The following is a 7,252-nucleotide window of genomic DNA, read 5'->3' as shown; positions in this document are numbered from 1 at the left end:
TCCTAGATGTGACAAACATAGTCTGTTCCCACAAGAACTTGAACATTTTGGGAGCTATTCTACAGATTTTGCCCAGTATACTTTTTAGTTTCACAGCCTGCGGACTAAATATTAAATTATGATGTGACATCACAAAATAGGGAGAGAAAAGTAGAAAAAAATCATGTGCTGAGCCAAGACAGAGCAGTGCATGTTATTTAAAGGAGCTGAATTTGCACATTTGGAGTGCTAGTCTGGGTGTTGGCACATATCAGTGTGCATGGATAGGAAATATCATGTCTGTTATGGGATCAATAGTAGAAGGAAAACACAACAGGACTGGGTCTTTAGTTTGGAAATCTCTGCTACTGCACTCCTTTATATGTGTGCAAACGTGGTCCCTCCATCACCTAGAGGGTTCTTTCTTCTCATGCAATCTCCATTCTTTGCATGTCTACAGTGGAGCCCCTTCATGATGAACTTTCCAGGTGGAGACACAGCCACACAGTGGAGCTGGTGTGGAAGTAGACAGGCAGATACCAAATGTAGGTTTGGTAAGAGAAATGAAAGATGTAGGAAATTAAGCTGGGCCACATGCAGCCATTTTGGTTCCTTTAGACTCTCCTTTTGCAGCAGGAACTGGAGGAGACCTCGTGCTGCTCGAGCTCTGCTGCAGCAGAACAGAAGAGGATCAGAATGCTGCTATTAAATCTCTGGGTCCACCAGTTTCCCCTTCCTTCAATAGCTGCTCAATGATGCATAGGATCATGGTCTCTCTGAGTCCAAGCAAGGATGGCTTTCTCCCCACCAAAACCCCAGGGGCATCCATTCTGTACCTCAGAGTCCACTTTCATCTCCTGGAGAGGGAGAAGGAATGAATCCAAGAAAACTGGAAGGGAAATTTAGGAAGCCAGAGCATCATTATTGATGGTATAACTTCTCATGAAAGGCTGTAAGGGATCTTTAAGGTTTAAAATAAGCTTTCAAAGCTTTGGTTTTACGTTCAAATAAAATAAAACAAAAATTAAATGAAAAAAGGATTTCCGTATGGACACAGCTTCTCTCTAAACCACACGGGAGTTTTGATCAAACACAGAATCTTGAGAAAGTGTATTGTATTATGCACAACGTTTCCAACAGCCCCCAAATTTCTCTTTGCAGCCACTCATCCAGGTGCTAAACCAAACCAAATATATCTTTAATTCATCCAGTCCTGAAACCTCTCAGTCCACCCTGTTAAGAGTACAAGCCTTTAATAAATACATAAATTTACTTTGTAAGTACTGTGGAAATATGTCCAATGTGCCTTGTAGTGATATGTACACAAAAAACTGTCATCCCACGTGGAGTTAAAGCAATACTGCCTTTCTTGTTTGCCAGGGAAATTGTTTGTTTGTTTTCCTGAAGGGGAGCACAATTGTTCAGACTGTTGTAAACTGAGTCAAAAGAGATTTCAGCAAAGAGTTACGTTTCATTGAATTATTTGTGACAGCTTTGATTAATTGCAGATGTGTTAATCAGATTTTTTCAATTTCTTATTAACTACAGTACCTTTTTTTTTTTCAGGATCTGATTTTCCTTCTTTGCTGGCGATAATGTAAACCTGACCTGAAGGCTGGCTTTGGTCCAGCCTTGGCAGCTTTCAGTCACTGCACAGAGGAACAGGTAGCCTCTGGCTCTTTGTTTGTTTTAAAATTTCTGTGATGATTGTGATCTGGCAGAAAGAAGACAGATGCAGATCTTGTTTTAAACAACTGTTGTAATGGGGAAGTTTTGTAAAATCCCGTAAAGCCAGTGATGAAAATAGGACAACGCTCCTCCGTCATTACACTCCACCAAATGTCAAAGATCAGAATCTGTCCTGTGTATTTAGGGAAAAACTCCCCCTGAAAATTAATTAAGACCTAGGGTTTTAAAATGTCACCAACATATATATATATATTTAAGAGATAAAAGGAAAAAATTACTTTGGGGTTACAATCAACACTTAAGTTAGTATAAGTCAATTCTGTTTATTTTACTTACAGGCAGCAAGCAGTATCATATTTCAACACATCACACACCTGCATCTTCAGGGTTTGTTTGCTTTCCATCCCATAACTGCATTCAGTAGACAATAGTTACAGCCAGTAAAAATACAATATTTTCTAGGTTAAAATGAATGAAAATCCACATCTGAGTTTTTAGAGTAAATAAACATTAGAGATGATGGGGGAAATTTTGGATATTGCAAACAGCCCACAGTTATGTCCTCAGGTTGCACAGAAACCAGATGAGTTAACACCAAGGCATGATCAGTAAGTGCTGATATTTGCCAGTGGGCTGCTGCTGCTGCAAGTCAAGTTGTCACCTCTAGGAGTTTTTGTACTCCTACTTCAACATGGCAATTCAATTGAAAATTCAATTTTTCTTTTCAGGGCACAAAAATGTCAGCAAGAGCTAATAGGTTTTTTGTTTCTCATTCCTTATATTGCTTATATATGAGTCTTGACCTCCTGAAGTCAGTAAAAGGACTTTGTTTTTATGGAGCTTTGGATCTGCTTATTAAGTGCACAAGGGCTTTTGAACAGGAGGGCAGAACACAAAGGTCCACACTTGTGGACATCTCTACAGCAGTGTGTCTGTGTGTACATGCAGGGGTCTCAGAGAGAAAATGCAGAAATGCTCTTGGGTCTTGGGGCTTTCTGTTTCGGTTTTTTTCTTCAGGGAGAGGGAACTCCTCACTTCAGCCTGAATGTAATTCATCAGTTCAGCTTTTAGGAAAGAGTTACGTAAAGAATAATGAAAGTTCTAATAAAAAATGTTAGCTTTTCAATGCATCTTCTGACTATTTGTAAGTAATTGAGGTCTATTGGGAGGAGGCTTTCCTCTATTTATCTTCCCTTTTTAACTTGAGGTTAAGAACCTAATAAATCTCTCCAAGTAGTGCCCCTTCACCCCACAGACATCTTGAGCAGTACCATTGAATTTCTGTGACATGCAACTAGAAACTATCACTCATTACAGCTACATCATAAAATTACCTGCATGCTATCTTTCTGCTTTTACTGTTTTTTCCTTGAATTGGTTGAAAAATGTAAAAAATAGTTCAAAATAGAAAAAGAAGGTGTGATAAAAATGTGGACTCCAAATGTAAGGAGCTCCCAAGGTACTGGAAGGAGTTTCCAGAAAAATCCATAGGAAGCACCCCCCTCTTGGGACTTTTTTAAAATGTCTTTAAGCTGGGGACTTTAAGATAAGTGTCTTCTTAAAAGGGAAAGATTTTTTTTTTTCTTGTCAAGAAGGGCAGGAGAGCAAGTCCTCTAATACCCATGAAGTTCAGGGATCAGTAGGGCAAAGCAGCTCAAAACCTCCCATGGCCTCCACATGGAAAGCTGCTTGACTTCAGACTCCCCTGACTATCGGTATCAAGGTGTTCTCCAGACATGTTGCCACCAGCTTGGAATAGGAACTGGCATTCCTCTCAATTTACTGAAATATACCATTGGAGCTTCCTGCTACTCCTGCTCCAAAATATTCCTTCTTCTCCCTAAGTCAGGCTCTGCTTTGTGGGGTTGCTAGCAAGCATCTTGGAAGAGGATGCATGTTCAAGAGCAATCCCCCCTACACCTCCTCCTGTGATGGGAGTTCAGAGTTTTCCTTCAACTCTCATGCATTCTTCAGGCCGTGAATATAAGGGTGAAGAAGAGAATACAATTGCACAGAAGTGAACTTCAAAAGCAGAATTATTAAACTATATCTTTTTCTATATGAACTTGCCATGATTTGTATGGAACATATTTTAATTTCCCAAAATGAAGAGCAAAGGAGACAAGAGGAACAGTTGTAGTGAAAGCCTACAGATCATTTTCTTACTGACAACCTATGTCTGCTTTTTTGTAAAACTGAAACTGTTGAGAGACTTATGTTTTCTGTCTCTTTTTCTCTCTCTCTTTGATTCTCCTTGTCTAAGCCCCCCCTTTTATTTTCCTTTTTTTTTTTTTTTTTTTTCAATCTTCTTTGGCAATTTTGTTGCTGGAATTTAATATTTCTTTTCCAGACAATCTTTCCTGTATCCAATAGCAGGAACATTTTCTGCATTACCCCCAACTTTTTCATGATGAAACATCTTCTGTGAGATCAGACCTGGCTCCCGATTGCTATCACCAGCTGTTGTTACCAAGAAACCTGGAGACTTTCCAGGTGAGATGTGGCAGATTTCAGCACTGTACTTTAGATATTGAATCCAGCTACTAGTTTACACCCTGGTGATGCTCAAAATGGAAAGTGGAAGAGGAATATTTATCTAAACAAGAAATAATTACAATATTCAAATGCAGGATTTTTTTTTAGTCATGCCTACATTAAAGTTTTGAACTGATAGCAGGAAAAATCTGGTCCTTCTTTAATCCTCCTTTTTTATTTTACCTATGGCAGAAGAGAAAAATAAACATTTTGAACTTTTCTCACCTACTCCACAGTTAAATTTCTCTTGTTGGAAACTTGGCTGACAGGACATGTGGTGAGATGCAAAAAAAAATAAAATAATCTGCATGATGGAGGATGCTAAAACTATTCATATTTGTACAGAAAGACAGTTTTTCTAGTTGCCTGTAAAATTCTTGATTACCACTTGATTATTAGTCTTTTATTTTTATTCCTAGATAACCTGAATGTTTTAGTACCATCAATGATGGATGATGTTTTTCTGCGTCTCTTCTGCCGCTGTTATGCGGTGAAGTTCAGCCACTCTGCACAAAGGTTAGACCCAGTTAAAACAGACTGTTAATTATTTATGAGACAGCAAGAAGACCAATGGGACTTCCACTTGTCCTTCTGGAGCAATAATGAGACCATTACAGTCTATTTAACACCATGAAAAACAATATCCACAGGTGACCTTTCAGAATCATTGCCAAGTTGGATTTATGGCCATCGTGTACTCTCACCAAAGAAGAATATCAAAGAGGGGCTTAAAGTTAAATTGGCACTTCAATTGGTAACAGCATCCTGAGGTTTGATAATAATAAAACCTCTTCATTTTCCTTTATTTTGTTTAAGGGAGGGAATGTATCTCACAGAGAGAATCTGATAGCTGCTGTTGTTTCTTATAAATTCTGGGAGCCAGTACTGAATACTCTGGGTATGTGCTGTGATATGACATAATGACAGTGCTGAGATATTTCTGTGTCTGTTTAAATAGTCAAAACATCTGTATGTGGAGGAAAACCTCGGCACTCCATTACTTCAGCCACATAGTCCCTGAAAACAATGCCAGATTTTGAAAGACTAAAACCTTTTTCAGTAGTGCTCAGGACACTGATGTACAAAAGCTGAATACCACCATCACCTCCCAGGGACGAGAATTAACTTAAAAATAAAAAATACATCAAACTTTGTTTTCAATTAGTAACTAAATCAAACTAAAAATATGGTTTGCCTATCCTTTATGTTAGCAAATTATACTGAGGTAGATACAATTTCAATCCTGATCCCTAGGTGGGCTTGAAGAGACACGTACATCTATCAGAATGGTGACTATCGAAAGAAATAAAGACTTAATCTAAATGCTGTCACTGAACAAAACAGCAGTGTGTAGAACACATGCAGCTGTGAAACTGCAGATGGAATAACAAGGAAACAGAAGCTAACTGCATGTCTTGAAACAGATGTGAAGCAGAAGGGGCATGTTCCAAGCAGCTGATTTAAAAAAAAAAAAAAAAAAAAGCTACATTGAATGAGTTATTGTATTTGATTGCATATCTAAAAAAAATAAAAAAATAAAAGAGACACAGAATTTTGAGAGATAGGCTCAGTCCTTGTCTAAATGACTGCACAATGGCATGGCTGCAACTTCTTCGTGTGACACAAGAGCGTGACCCACAAGTACCAGTGCCACAGGAACTGACAGAGAAGCCAAGGCTGGCACTCAGGGAAACCTGAATTCAGGCAGAAGACACAAAAGTAACAAGATGCTTATTCATCTTCTGTCATGAGCATCACATTCAGGGTCAAAGAGGTAAAACCTTCCACCTTCTGTCTCGTCTGTCTCTTTTTCACCAAAGGACTGATAGGAATCTTTTCCTCCCCTACAGATTGGGAACAGGAAAATAGAAGTTTTTTTCACCATAAGGATCTGCTTAACTCCTTTGGTTATAAGCCATTTCTTCATGTTGTCTCAGACTTCAGATATGAGCAACATTGACTCTTTTGCAGAGCTCTACCCAAGCATTCTCTTCCTCTGTGTCCAATAATCCATCTGCCTATGCAGCTGTATAGCCTCAGCTGTCCTTGCTGCTGCTGCTGGCCATTTTGTTCCAAATTTCTGTCCCTAATTACCTTCTGCATCACCATCTACCTCTGCCTCCAAACAGTCCCTTTCAGCCTACCGGAAAGGATTGCAAAACTCAAGCATGTGTCTTCTCACTAGTGCCAGAGCCTTGACCTGTTCCATAAATTCCTGTTTGTGCTGCCTAATGCTGTAATGGTAATATACATGTTATCAATAAATAATGACACAAAACTTCCAAAGCTGAAGTGACTGCAGATTCAGCAGAAATTTTTGTGACTCTTTTCATATTGAATAGTTTCAAGAGCCTCACACCTTCTGGAAAGGAGGAGTCTACTGAACTCCTAGTCAGAAAGTGCTTCACAAGGAGCATTCTGAGGCTAGAATTACCAGATTTCGCTTTAGGGCGCAGAACCTGTATTCCTATTTGCTTTTCACAGTTCAGAAGCTAGAACAACTACATATCCTCCTATAACTCATTAGTAGTAAGGAAATTGTAGGATTAAGCATAGTATAACCTTCTCCTTCTTCCACTTACTTCTAAAATCCTTGAACTTTGTAATCTGGATTTAATTTTTTTTGTTTTCTTTTCCTTTTTTCTTTCTTCCTTTTTCTTTTTTTTAAATCCCACAGTAAATTAACTGGAGACTATTCACAAGTTAAATATTAAATGCTCTTATATCCAAGATCACCTAAATCCCAGGAACAATGTTGGCTGCTTTCCAATTCAAAGGCCCATAATCTGTATATTTTTTTTCCAGTTCACTTTCAGAGCTTTGTTTAATCCCATATAGTATGGTGGTCGTCTGCAATTCAGTATTTCAAAAAGTCAACAGACATTTAAAAAAAAAAAAAAGCCTATTATTTTGAGAGTTTTTGCATGTGCATTGTATTTGTGGTCTGCTCTTAAAGCCCTCCCAGATTCATCCTTTCTTTTCCATCCCCTTGCAAAACCTGATACACCATGTCAAAAGCAGAGCCAATGTTTGAGGAATAGAGTATCTG

This window comes from Parus major, chromosome 2 (assembly GCF_001522545.3).
Source record: "Parus major isolate Abel chromosome 2, Parus_major1.1, whole genome shotgun sequence".
Lineage (NCBI taxonomy): Eukaryota > Metazoa > Chordata > Aves > Passeriformes > Paridae > Parus > Parus major.
Note: the sequence above shows the minus strand (reverse complement) of the source record.